Consider the following 15,128-nt stretch of genomic DNA (forward strand, 5'->3'; position numbering starts at 1 on the left):
TCATGAGCCCCTCAGAGGGGGAGGAGATGTGGCTGCCCTCATGCATGTGGTACCTGGTGGCAGCAATCCTGTGGACTTGGGCTCCACTGGAAATGTGGGACCAAGTGGATGGGTCCCCAAGAGCATACAGAAAGCTCTCAAGGCATTGAGCTCTACAGTGAAAGATAAGAAGTCCCAGCGTGTGGGTGGCCAGATGGAATTGGCTACTGCTCACTGCACTGTGAACCATCATGGACCAGGCACTCCATGATGCAGCATGGCTTTGAGAATCAGCACAAAAGGTAGACATGATGGAGACAAAGTACAGCAACAGGACACCCCCATTTTTGAAGCTGAGGACAATGACAACCCTGAGGGTGAGCTGGGAGAAAATGTGTGTCTCCTTGTACAACCTGTTGTGCATTAGCAAGTGAACCCCTCGCTGCTTGGCTCCTACTGTCATGGGACCTAGGAATGGATGGCAAATGTGCAGTGTGTGTTAGTATGGGTGGGTACTGGCACAGAATGTAACCTGATACACAGCAACCCTCATAAGTTTCCAGGGTCCACAGTGAATGTTGATGGCTATGGAGGACAGACTATTAAAGTCAAAGCTGTGTCTTTGCCACTTGGCATTGGATGATTACCCCCTTGTGTATGTGTTGTGTATGTGTCCCCAGTAGCTGAATGCATCTTGGGTGTAGATGTGCAAACTTTATGGTTTGCACCTGCAAATGACAGTTGGAGAATTCCAGCTGAGGATCCAGACAATAAAGCCTGTGTTGCGGGGACATGTGAAACAGTATCACTTGCCAGGAGGACATGCGGAGATAAGTGCCACTTTAGTGGAGTTAGAAAAGGTTGGCATCATTCGTCCTGCACATAGCTCCTTTCATGCTCCAGTGTGGTCAGTGAAAAAACCTAATGGTACTTACAAATGACTGTGGACTATTGAGAATTGAACAAAGTAGTGCCTCTGTTGCATGAGGGTGTACCTTCAGTTCACAACTTGATGGATCAGCTGAAGACTCAGCTGGGAACTTGTCATTGTGTACTGAACCTTGCAAGAGCTTTTTTTTTTTTTTTTCTCTATCCCAGTTTTGGCTGATAGCCAAGAACAGTTTGCTTTTGCCTGGAAAGGAAGACAATGAACTTCTCAAGTGTTGCTTCAAGGTTATCTGCATAGCCCAATTATCTGTCATGGTTTGGTGGCTGGGGACCTAGCCAAGTGGACTAGGCCCAGCACAGTTACAATGTTTCATTTTACTGATGATGTCTAACTAACCTCTGATTCCCTTGCAGGTTTAACCCAAGCGGTTCCAGTGCTTCTAGGCCACTTGGAACAATGTGGGTGGACCGTGAACACAACCAAAGTGCAAGGACCTGGGCTGTCTGTTAAATTCTTGGGAGACATTTGGTTGGGTAGAACATGAGTCATCCCAGACGCCATTATAGGTAAGATACAGGCATACCCCCAGCCCACAACAGTAGCTCAGCTATAGGCTTATTTGGGACTTTTGGGATATTTGAGAGTTTTTGTACCCCATATGGCCCAAGTGGCATGCCCACGGTATGGATTAATAAAGAAAGGAGCTCCTTAGGGTGGACTGAAGAGGTAGAACAAGCTTACCATGCTACTAAGAGGGCAATACAGCAAGTGCAGGCTTTGCAAATGGCTGACCCCACTAAGCCTTTTGAATTAGATGTGCATATAACCCAAGAAGGGTCAGGATAGGGTTTATGGCAGAGACAAGACCGATTCCAAAGGTCTATAGGAATCTGGTCTCAGCTCTGGAAGGGCACTGAAGCGTGTTACTGCCTGATAGAGAAACAGCTGGCAGTTGTGTATTCTGCCCTGATGGTCACTGAAGCTATTTACAGGAACTGCCAAGGTCCTAGTAAGGACAACATACCCCATTTCTAGGTTGGCTATGCACATGGACAACCACCCCTAAAACTGGTGTAGTTCAGACTCCCACTTGTCTAAATGGGGAGCATATATAGAACAGAGAAGTATTGTGTCTACAAGTCCCTTGTCTAATGACTTGCAATCTGTATTAGGACCAGTAGAGGTTGTGGAGAATACTTTGACACAACCTATAACCATCGAGATGGAGACCACACCTTTCCATGAGGGAAAGGGACCTATTGCAGAGCAGGCTTGGTATACAGATGGCTCCAGCATGGGACCCTTGGCATCCTGGATGGCTGTTTTGTCCAGCCCTTAACTGATACCTTGTGGTATGAGAATGGTATAGGGCTAAGTAGCCAATGTGCTGACTTAAGAGTAGTATGGATGGTGATATAAAATAAGCCAGGGCTTATTTAAATTAACCATCTGTGCTGACACCTGGATCATATTCAAGGGCTTGACCCTTTGGATCTTTACTTGGAAGTATCAACAGTGGCTGGTAGGTCATCGGCCCTTGTGGGGGCAAGCCATGTGGCAAGAGTTATAGGAACTGGGACAGGAAAAGGAAGTAACTCTTTTCCATGTCATGGGACATTCCCCCTTAGCCAGTCTGGGCAATGATGAAGCTGAAGCACTGGCTAAGGTAAGATAACTAAAGAGAGCTCCAGCAGCTGATGTAGCTGGGTGGATATCTTGAAGAATGCAGTATGGTGGCTGCAAGACTGTGTGGTCGATGGCCCACTGGGTGCCACATAAACCCAAGAAAGAATGCCCCTGATGGGCAGACGTGCACCTGATGAGCAGATGGGTGCCTCTGATGAGCAGATAACCCATGTGAGAGTGCCTCTGACATGGTGGCAGGTGGATCTTGTGGGACCACTACCAAAGTCAGAGAATTACTGGTCTTCTGTTTGTGTGGTCTTGTGGGGCCCCAGACCAGGTAATCACTGTGAAAGCACTGAGTAGCCCTATGGCCATGTATGGTCTTTTGAAAAGGGGAATAAGGCTGTCTGCCATCCTCCCGTCGTTGAAGGGATGGACACATTGGTTGTGGCCAACAGTCAGGATCCTAAATGAGAGACGCCACAAGCACGGGTCCTCTCCAGTGGAGAAGAGGAGACGCCACAAGGGTGGGTCCTCTCCAGTGGAGGAGGCTCTGTTATACAGAGTTGCAGCACCTATTCAATTACAAGTTACTACCAAAGATGATCTCCTGAAACCTGGATATGGTAAGAATGGAAATATTATTTAACCAGCCGCAACCTGTTTACAACAGGGGGAGACAGTACAATGGGAATGGCCTTGGAAAATAGAAGCCCCCCCCATATATGCTGGGTAGGCCTGATTGGATCTTGGGGGAAAGGATTAGAAGAAAATTTGCAAATCTCACCTTGGGTGACAAGTACCTGGCCTCCCCAAGTAAAGGTAACATGCCTGGAACAGATAAACATTCTATCTTAAAAGGTACATTTGTACTATCATTGAGACCAATTATCAGTTCCCCTATACTGTTACATGTAGAACCTGCAGATCCAGCAGTGTTAGCTGATAATATGTGGTATCATAAACCAGGTAAGACACCTATTCCTACAATCATTCTTTCTCAAGATGGTAAATTAGCTATACTGGGAGGGTACTGGCCTGTGTTTTAGTAGCATGTTGCTGCAGTCTATATTGTTGCTATGGCTTATGGATACAAGGGTCAGCTACCCTCGCTAAGGGAACATGCAGAAGATCAAATGTGTAGATTATATGGCGAGTGACCCTGAAGGGGTGGACTGTAAGGAAAGTAGAAAAAGTTTAGTCAGGCTCTCTCGCCTTGCATCTGTTACACATGGGCAAGATTCAGCACATTCACTAGAAACAAGTTATAGAAGTAGTGTAACTGCGCATGTGTGCTCATTTACTGATTCAGCATGATTGTTGTACTTACGTAATGTTTGGCTTGTAGCCACTATTGCGCACTCAGAGTATAAAGGTAACTGCTCTGAACTGCAGGACAGCAGAGCATGGATGGAGGGCAGAGCATGGAGGGTCGGTGGAGTAGAGCCTGAGCTTGTGTCTGAAAATAAAGCATGTCTGTGAAGCTCATATCTGAAGAATAAAGTATGTTTACCTTGCACAAAGCTGTCAGTATCTTCTTTCAATTACCTGACTCACGACCTGCACAGGAAGGGGCAGAAGGATCTGAGATTCCTGCACCACACTCAGGTACCAACCACAAATTTAGGTGGTCCCCAGGCCAACCACACTTCTGGCAGGCTAGCTACAAATCTGGAGGTTCCCATTACTCCCTCAGGTTCAATAATTCACTGGAATGACTCACATAACTCTTGAAAGTGCTATACCTACAATTACAGTTTTATTATAAAGGATACAACTCAGCCAGAAGAAGAGACAGATAAGGTGTGGTCTGAAATGGTCCTCAAAACAGAGCTTCCATTCCTTCTCCCCACAGATTGAGGGCACATTACCCTCCTGGCAAATTGCTGCACTCACTAACTAGGAAGCTCCAGTGAGTTTCAGTAGCCAGAATTTTTACCAGGGTTTCATTACAGGCATGATTGATTAAAATCATTGACCACACAACTAAACTCAATCTCCAGCCCTCCTACCCAGAGGTTAGGATGGCTCAAAGTCCCAGTCCTCTAATCACATGCTTTGGTCTTCTGGGGTTACCAGCCCTCATCCTGAAGCTACCTCAGGGCCCACCATGATTCATCTCGTTAGCATAATGATAGTGATAGCACAGTGATCCAAGGAGCTCATCAATAACAAAGATACTTCTATCACTTGGGAAATTCCAAGGCTTTCTTTCGCCTAACCAAATCTTTTCCATTACAATTCCCAAAGAACAATAATGAAGGAAATATCATCAAGCCTAGGAGAACCATGTACCAGAAATATCTGATAAAGTACTAAGTACTTTAAATAAAGTACTACTAATATAATAAAATACTATATTATCACTCAAATCCACGACAGCTTTTAAAAACGCCCAATCTTACTGTTCATTTCAAACTTTTAACCTCTATCCTTATATCTCCTTCTTCCACTATACTGAAACATGGGACTTTATTGTCACTCGACTTACCTATTTCATCATTCATACAAAACAAATCCTAGCTTTTTCTTCCTATGAGGAATGGATCCCAGTTTCATGGGCTGAACCTTTTACAATTTGGGGGACTCTCTCTAAGGAAAAAAAATACAAAATCAGGTGTGAAATAAATATTTATTTAGAATGAGAAAATAAATTACAACAAATTGCAGCCTTTAAAAAGCTGACAAATGCCACAAACATCATAATTCATTTTAAAAAGCATATTTTTATTAACTGCCTAAGCAACCTCTATAATGTCCTTCTTTTCCTATACTTCTGGCTGCATACTTTTGATTGCCTCTTCATATAACAATTTTGTAATATTAAGAGAAAAGAAAGCTAATTCAGTCTGTCAAAAGACAAAATTATAACAAATATAGTTTAAAGATCTTAAATAGCTTTATTTGAGATTCCATAAAATAGAATGAGTGTTCTGATGAGCCAAGAAGAGGATATTGGTTTTATTGGGGGGGCGGGAAACCAATGGGTGAAGAAAGCAGAAAGAGGAAACAAAACACAGATTGGTCATTTCAAAATAACATTTCTTGTAAAAGTTAAAGCAGCAGATCATGCTGGCTAGAACTGGCCAGCTTCAGGACTTGGCTATTATCTACCTCTCCAAATTTTGTCAGAAGGCCAGATAAACAACTTAGTTTTGGTTTGGGGACATGGGACTTTAGCATGAGTAACTCCATTTTGGTTTGGTCAGTTGGGCCTAGCGCAGAAGCTCAGTCCAAACCAATGGCTTCTTATAAATTTTTTTTAACAAGTCTTTTTGCTAGAGTGTTTGATCAATTTTTAGTACTGACAGTTTAGAGAAGTTTATATCAGCTTTAAAACTTATTACTGATGTCATGTGCATTCTTAGGAATGTTATCAAAATTAGGAAAATCACTACCAAGTTTTTTCATATATGAGCTCTAAGATTTAGAGAAACTTTCCAGACTAGCTTCTGACTCCATACACTAAAACCATGTTTCTCTTCCTCTGCCTTCTTGTACCAGACACAAAGAACATATTCATATTGCTCTACAACCCTTGGTCCTGCATCAATGTATCACAAAGCCAGGGAAGTAGGCACAATGGACAGTAAGAATATTTCTGGAAGGGGCCGGCCCGGTGGCGCACTGGATAAGTGCGCCGCTTGGGAAGCGCAGCGGCGCTCCCGCCCGAGGGTTCGGATCCCACATACAGACCGGTTCCCGCTCACTGGCTGAGCGAGGCGCGGGGGCAACGCCGAGGGTTGCAATCCCGTTGCCGGTCCCCGGTCCGGTACGGGGGCAACACTGAGGGTTGCGATCCGTTGCCGGACACGGAAAAAGACAAAAGACAAAAAAAAAAAGAATATTTCTGGAAGTCATGCCTATGCCAGATGGCTAGTAATAACTTAATTACACACACAAACAACTGCAAACCATATACTGCACCTAAATGTATCCCCTACCAAACTTTCCCTCAGCCATATCCAAAAAGTGCCTCGGGCCATTCTAATTATAATAGAGGGAAAGTCAAAGTAAAAAGGGACAGCAGTTTTAATTGATTAAAATACCTAACATTTGCAAATTTCACACACACACACACACACACACACACACACACACACACACACACACACACACACAAAATAACAGTTATGTGACCACATCACTTGAGATCCTCCCAGAGCCTTTGGAAGGGCCTTAGTGAGGAACCCTGAAACTTAGGTTAACTGACTACAAAGTCATCTCTATTTCCTACCCTGATTTGAAGACTTAATTTCTATTCCTTTTATCTACAGAAACAGTCAGAATAATCAGGCTTATTTCCTTGATGACACTTTGCTACCTTTAAAAAATAAAATCTATTTCCTAGAGCATGATCATCTCTAATTTCTATTCCAATTAAATTAGGCATATTGCCACTAAAATTGACTTCTACTGTTTAAATTGTGTCTTAACAGTAATGTAAGTCCTACAGTGGCTTTCTATTATATTTCAGATCAAGGACAAACACTTTGGACCCCAGTTAGGTTTCTTTCAGTGGTGAATATGGAAGAAGAAAAAAAAACCAGACTCATAATAGCCTAGTAAATTCCTTCTAATTTCTCATAAGACCTACTCATGAGGCAGGATAGGGTAATTTAGCAGCTCAATAAGATCATTAAGGATCTAAGTTTTCTCCTTCTTCTTACTCTGTCATCCAGTGTTTTGGTTTTATCCTAAATTAATCCCCACATAGTTACAAGATAGTGCCCACAATTGCAAGCATCTGTCTAGATAAAAACATCCAGAAATGGGGGGAAAAACAATTTTCCAGAAGCCCCCCTCATCAAACCTCCGCTAATATCTCATTGGTCACATATGAGTTATTGGTCAAATATAAGTCATATGCCCATGTCTTTAATAACTAGCAAGAAAAATAGGATAATTACGATTTTTCTAGATTAATTAGGATTTACTCAAGTCACATGGTAGAGGGGTGAGTCTACAAAAAAAAAAAAAAGTACCAGCCACAAGGACAACAGCACAACAGCAGTATTGAATAGCTGTTGGGTGGGCTTTTTATTAAGTAAATTGGATAGCTAATGTTGACATTAATTACAGATTTTAGCTGTGACATATATTTGATTATAGGACAAGACTAGATGATGTATTTAGATGCACCACAGCTCTTCTGTTCTACAAGACAGACAAACAGCATAGCAGTTAAAAGCCTGGGTTTTAACAGTCAAACTGACCTGGGTTTGAATACACATTCATCATTTATGTGTTGTGCAATCTTGGTCAAGATACCTTCTCTCTGCTAAAAATCCAGACAGTAATAATATTTAACTCATGCTGCTATGGGAATTAAATCGGATGATAAATGTAAAATGCTTATCATTTTACCTAACCTTCATAGGAAGAACTCAATAAATATTAATATAATTATTAGTCTATAATATAATCTATAATTATTGTAATTTTTGCACCACTAACTTAGAATTTGTGACAACTAAAACACTGGTTATTTCCAAACCAGAAAAATTGATTCCACCTTCTATATTTTATAAACAGCAAACTGAGGATTTGAGAAATTTAATGACATACCTAACAGCTATCTCTCTCCTAATTCCCCTCTTTTCTCTTTAACAGGCATTTTCTCCACTTACAACTTAAATGCTTCCAACATCACCTTAGGTTTACTCCTGCAAACTCAATATTACAAACCCAAATTCATTGCTTTCCTCAAATCATATTGCTTTTCCTTTCAAAGTTAACAGCATCAAAATTTATCTACACAGATGCCAAAGATAAAAACCTCAAAATCTCCCTGGATACCCTCTCTCCTCATCCATCAGCCACTAAATCCTGTCAACTAACCTCTGAATTATATTTTTAATCCATCCTTGGTGTTCTAAAGTCACTACTACTACCCTATAAGAGACCCTCATTACTTCATTCATATCTATTATGAAGAGTTTTCAAACTGGTATAGCTGCCTCCAGCTTCAACTTCTCTTCACTTCATCCTGTATTCTATCAATTATCTGTGTAAGTATGTTTGCCTACTTAAAAATCTTCCAAAGGTCCCAACTACCTCATATAAAAGTCCAACAACTTTAGCCTCATATATAAAACCGTTCACAATTTGACCCCAACCTACATATGTAGCTTCTTCTCTTACCCCTCCCTCTGTGATATACCCAGTGTTTTGACCCAACTATATAATATTTTACTGCTCTCCAAATACACCCTCACATTCATAAACACCCCTCTATTTGGGCATAGGGGTAACTGTTCCTTTGTTCATGCTGATCCCCTTGTACCCAACTATTTCTAGTCATCTTTCAAAGTCCACCTCAAATAACAGCTCTTTGAGATAGCTTCTTGCACCCCTCACAGCTAAAGAAATTTACTGCTCTTGTAGAATATTATACATAATTCTATCATAGCAGTTATCACACTATATGATGGCTAGTTATTGCATGTCCATTATCCCAGATAGACTGAATTTTTTCAGGTCAGGGTTTTATCTTACTCATCACTGCATTTCTGGTACATATCATAAACATTCAATAACAAATGATAAATGGATGAATAATTACATAGTCACACAATAAGAACTCAAGTCATTGCACTCCCAGTCCTAAGCTTTTCTACTTTACATTTTACTAGAAGTCCTTATTAAATAGGAAATTTAAAGCTCAGGTCTGTCTTCTCCATTGTACTGTAAACTTTATGAGTGAAGGAAAATTACTATCTGGCACTCTGTATCCAGTATCTAAAGTAGGGCTTTATACATAATAGAAGACTAATAAACATGAGTTAAATGAATAAATAAGTATATAAATTAATAAATAAATTGAAAATGAAGTGACCTGTTGTTAATTTATATAATAACAAGATAACCAGGAAGCCCTTTCATTCAGTTCTGGTTGAATTTCTTAACTATGTAAATATTACATACAGCAATCTCATTTATACTGTATATATAAATTATGCATAAGTTATGTATAAAATATGTGTATCTGAGGACAAGATTCTACAGTGCCACAGATCTTATTCTGGAGAGGGGCGATAATCTATCAATGAATCGATATTTATTGCTTCAACTTGGCTCCTTTACTCATTCCTTTCCTACTTGACCCCTGTAGAAATTTAACTTTATAACTCCTATGCCAAGCTTTCAAGAAATGCTTGATGAACAAATAAAAACTGTGTGTGTACATGTACGCACGTGTGCATACAATAAAACATTATAAGGTCTTAAATTTTGGGGGGAGCTATAAGGATATAACTGATATATAGAGAAAATTACATGCATAGACACAGTGACACATAAATACCCACTCACAGATGAAAATAAAGCCAAATATTTTGCTATAATCCACTTACTTCTAAGGTTTTGGGCTTTATACTCTATATTCATAAAAAATGTTTAAAATTAATAGTAAGAACATGCATTTCTTTCTAATATGCCAAAAAAAAAAAAAACCCGAAAAACAGTTAAAGTAAGAAAAGCTAGATCCTGCCAAATACTCAAATTAAGAAGTAATACAGTATGTTTTAATGCAGTCATCATTTTAGTCATTACATGAGTATTACAAAGGACTTTACTACTTACAAAACCAGTAATGCTTGAGGAGAATTTCACACAAATACTGGTTTTAGGATAGTTTACTTTGTTGAAAGACATGAAAAATAAACAGATAGGAAAAGTGCAGAAAATATTCATGATTATAATGAAATTAGAAAATATAATATACCCCCGAAATATCACCAATTCAATTTACATCTTCAAAATGGTTTTTACCCTCCTTCCCAATGTTTATCATCCTTTTCTCAGCCAAATTTCTGCTACCAATCAAATGGCAATTTTAAAATTTATTGCAATCAAATGGCTTGCAATAAAATGAACAAACAAAACACATCCTTCTTCCAGGAAAATTGATAAAACTCATAATGGCAAGAGCACAGATCCATAAAATCTTCAGGTTTATTGACCAGCTGATATAAAAGTGGAATACATCTGCTAAACCAACTGCCTCTTTAAAGTCATCCTTTGAAAATTTTTTTTCAACAAGCATACCCAAACACATAATAATAGAAGAATGTTAAAGGTCATTTACCCAATTAACCGTATCTCCTTAATTCATTTGCCAACATTCCTACCAATTGTCAATAATCTAGTCTATACTTTTAACACCTCCTAAGGAATGGAACTCATTACCTCCAAAACAAGTTGATTCTATTTTTGTATTTCTTTACCATTAAAAAGTTTTCCTTTATAAAGCTAAAATCATTCAGTCCATGTCTTCCACCCATTAGTTCTTTTATCCTTGAGGTTTCACAAATAAGTCAGTAAATCTAATCTCACTTCTATATGAAGGAAGCCCTTCGAATGAAGAGGGCTATCATGTATATCTTAATTCTTTTTCTTCAACTAAAAATTACTCATGGCATAGTTTCAATTCTTTCAACAATTAAAAAGAAGGGGGTAGAGGGTTTAGAATCCACCACCCCCACCACAAGTTTCAACATGAGAAATAATGCACATCCACCAAAAAAGCAATATACAATTATTATACTCTTAACTTAATTTTTTAAACTTTAGACTAGAATACTTGTTCTTCTATGGGTGGGCTGCCATAAATGTCCAGGGAAGATTGTAACCAATGTCTTATTACTGAGGAACAGAAAAAAAAACAAGTAAAGAAAATAGTAAAAGAGTCTTTAAAACACAAGAAGCTACTCTTTGCCCTCAACTTTATTTATTTATTTTTTACAGTAAAGCTACACTATTTCATGTATCAATTCCATTTTCCAGTTAGAAAGTTCATACTTTATAGCAAGGTTATACTGGACACTTTATGAGTTTAAAAACACCATCTTGCTGTTGCTGAAAAACCAGGCCACACTATTCCCAATATAAATATATAAAGTTAGTTAAAATATCAAGCTAAAAAACAGTTTAAGGAGCTCAGGGTTGATATTAATTAGGTTGGAGAATATCTAAATAGCAAAACAGCCAATAAAATGAATCAAATTGGTCAGAAGTCAGTGATCCAAGTATCACCTAAGCTAAAAACTGGCAGGGTGTACCTGACTAAACTATTTAACCTCTGGTCCTCAGAGCACCCTCATCTGTGAAATGAGGATAAAGAATTAGAAGTTCCTCAAACATTTTGATCTCAGAACCCCTTTACACTTTAAAAAATGATTGAGTGGTTCAAATATGATAATTATGTTAATTACCATGTTAGGAATTAAAATATAACTTTTAAAAATGTTTATTATTTTAAAAAACAATATATCTATAAAATGTCAATATAGGTAACATTCTAAGAAAAATAATTGATTTCCAAACGAAAAGAAATTCAGTGACAAGAGTAGCATTGTTTTATAATTTTTTACAAATCATGCTAATGTATGAAAATAGAAAACTGCTAGATTCTCATATAACTTATGCATCCAACCAGTATCATATAACCTCTGGAAAATTTCACTTAACAATGACAGGATGAGAACGAAAAGGGCAATCCGCCCTCGCAGAACTCCTGAAAAGGCTTTATGAAACACCCACCTCAACCCACAAAGAGGCCATGAACCACACTCAGTGAACTGCTAGACTAGACAATATCTAATACTCAAGATTCACGAGACTAGGCTGATGACAAGATTTTGATTTTTAAATAAACATGAAAAGACACTTTGTTCCTCACCATGATAAAATGCATCATTACAATGATTCTAACAGATTCCAGTGAGGTGGTCCTTTTTGAACTAACTATAAAAAGTCATTTCATAAAGGAATAAGATAAAAAACTATAGAATGTGGATGGAATAGTCTTTATCACTACAAAAATTCCAACAAGTAGGAAAACCTACCTATAATTTCCTTTGTACTATAATATTTTAATACTTGGTATGACAAAACTATTCATTTATGCAACCCATATATATGGGTCAACTACTATATGTAAAGAACTGTGCTAAATGGAATGAGGAAAAAAACCATGAAGAATTTTATGCTCTTGTAGGAAGGATCTGATGTAAACTCCAAAACTATAATACAAACTAAAAAAAAGACGACAAATGCTATAAAACAAATCCAGATAAAACATTACAGTAGCTCTTAATCTTAAGGGTATGTAGGAGAATTATGTTCATATAATTATGACTAAAATATTCACTTAAAAACAAAGTCTAGGAACACAAAAAATCTACTATCAATATTCACTGGCCCAGAGATATGTTTCATTTCGTTATGAATAATTGAACACTGAATTCAAAGTTGTATATGTACCTTTCCAGAGTTATGTGTGTACCTTGCATTTAAAATTTTAAATGCAAGATTTAAAAGCAAGTTTAATCTCTAATTTTACTCACGCTAATAAATTCATTGTTAGCACAGACAACAATGTCTTTGGCAAATACCTGTACGCTTCAATCTCATGCCTAGACACAAATACAAATAACATAAGGAAAAAAAAATACATTAAAAACCCTAAAAACACTCTTAAGGGCTGGCTAAATCTTTCAAACTTCACTAAAATGTACTTTTCATTAGCTAGCCATTCTGGCTACGATAGATAGATAGTCATTCAATTGCTGCAATTTAATGAATGTTATACCACATAGTTGCTTTCTTCCTATTATACAAATTAATTTATAAGAGTCACTTTTTTCTTCTGTAAAAATAACAAATTCAAGCCTAATTTTCTCTCCTTTATCTGAGAAATAATCAGGAACACATAAATAATTCAAATATGTCCCTTAATTTGTAAATAACTATGTAACAGGTGAGATAGTAATAATTTTTACTCGAAAATGCAAAGAAAACTTGAAACAAAAACTTTGGTAACACGCACCTCCTTTAACAAATAATTTGATTTTTCATGCATATACAGGTATGATAGTTAATAGGATTTCCATATATGTCAACATTAAAAAGGATAACTAGTTAATATTTTTAGAATAAATAAAAGGTTCTCTGCCATATTACCTCTGGCAATTAGTCTTTACCTTTATTAAGATAAACATACAGTATTGAATACAAGTTTATAACATTTGAAAACTTCCTTTCCACTGAGCTCATTCACCCTCAAAATATTATGACCAAATAATTCTAGGAGATGTTCCACACACTTTTTAAAAAGTTCTGTATTCATTTATCCTACTTATGGTCATAGATAAAACAGGTGAAATAGCACCATCTGGTGGGTATCACCCTGGTTTTAAAATAACGTTCTGCATTTACCTTATTAATAATTCATTGAAAAAACTGCATAACAATAGGAAATCATTTATAAAGTACTATAAATAATGAAAAGCAGCTTGATTAGCAAGCAAAATATATTTGCAAACTGAACCAAGGTTGCAGCATTGCTTGTTTTTTAATTATTGAGAAGCTAATCATTACCATTGTTGTGAGGCTAACCTCTTCTCAGAACTTAACCTTGTGGTCTTAGTTTTTAAAAAAGTTTTTAAAAAACTTTAAAAACATTGTGGTCAATGTTTAATACAAAAATTTATATTTTTTATATAATACATCTATACAATTCAATGAAGAGAATGAGATATGAACATAATCTTCACAAAAGATAGTGTCGTTTGTTATTTATGTTTATTTGGGGGGTGATTTTTTTAAAATAGGTGTGTCCAAATAAGCAACTGAAATTAATAAGGCTGATCTCAAGGTTTACTAACAATAAAATCTTTATGAGTACTAACAGCGTGCTAGGTAATGGTCAAAACATAAATTAGGTCATGATTTTATGAGCTAAAACAGACATTTGATTTTTCATGCATATACAGGTATGATAGTTAACAGGATGTCCATACATGTCAACCTTAAAAATATCTACTTCACATTTTTAGACTAAATGGAAGGTTCTCTGCCATATTAACTCTGGCAATTAGTCTTTACCTTTATTAAAATAAATATACAGTACTGAACACAAGTTTACAATATTTGAATACTTCCTTTCCACTGAGCTCATTCACCCCCAAAATATTATGCCCAAATAATTCCAGGAAATCTTCCATATACTATACACACACACACATATACATACACACACCCCTATGGAAAGCAATATAAACAAACTGAAAACAAAATCAGAAATAAGCTGATTTTGGTAAATTTCCTATCAATAGCCTTTAAAGATGAAATGAAGGAGAGCAGGATCAAATTACTAAAACTGGACAAAAATGTAGCATATTTCCTAGATGCACTTTTAATTACCTAAAATGATAAACTTAAATATATTATTCCAATACTGATTGGTTAACCACACAGTGTTACCCTGTGCTAGGCAATGAGCATAAAATGGAAAGCAAACACAAAGATTCAAGCCCATTCCCTCACGGAGCTTACAATGTAGCTGTCCCTTTTCCCCACTGAGCACCTTCCAAATGCAGCAAGTCTCCCTTTTAATTATGCTGCTTTCTCCTGTGTAAACAAATCAAACATTTATCTCAATTTGTATATCTTTTATATAAAAAATATGCTGACCATTAACTTTTACTTTTACACACACAAAAAAAAATTATTATTATTATTTTTTTTTTTTTGCCTTTTTGTCTTTTTTCCGTGTCCGGCAACGGATCGCAACCCTCAGTGTTGCCCCCGTACCGGACCGGGGACCGGCAACGGGATCGCAACCCTCGGT

At 37.4% G+C, this 15,128-nt stretch overlaps 1 pseudogene; it reads left to right on the plus strand.

The window, feature by feature from the left end:
- Positions 1-256: 256 nt before the first annotated feature.
- Positions 257-15,128, plus strand: part of LOC103595133 — a 56,480-nt pseudogene continuing 41,608 nt past the window's right edge.

This window comes from Galeopterus variegatus, unplaced genomic scaffold (assembly GCF_000696425.1).
Source record: "Galeopterus variegatus unplaced genomic scaffold, G_variegatus-3.0.2 Scaffold1689, whole genome shotgun sequence".
Classification (NCBI taxonomy): domain Eukaryota; kingdom Metazoa; phylum Chordata; class Mammalia; order Dermoptera; family Cynocephalidae; genus Galeopterus; species Galeopterus variegatus.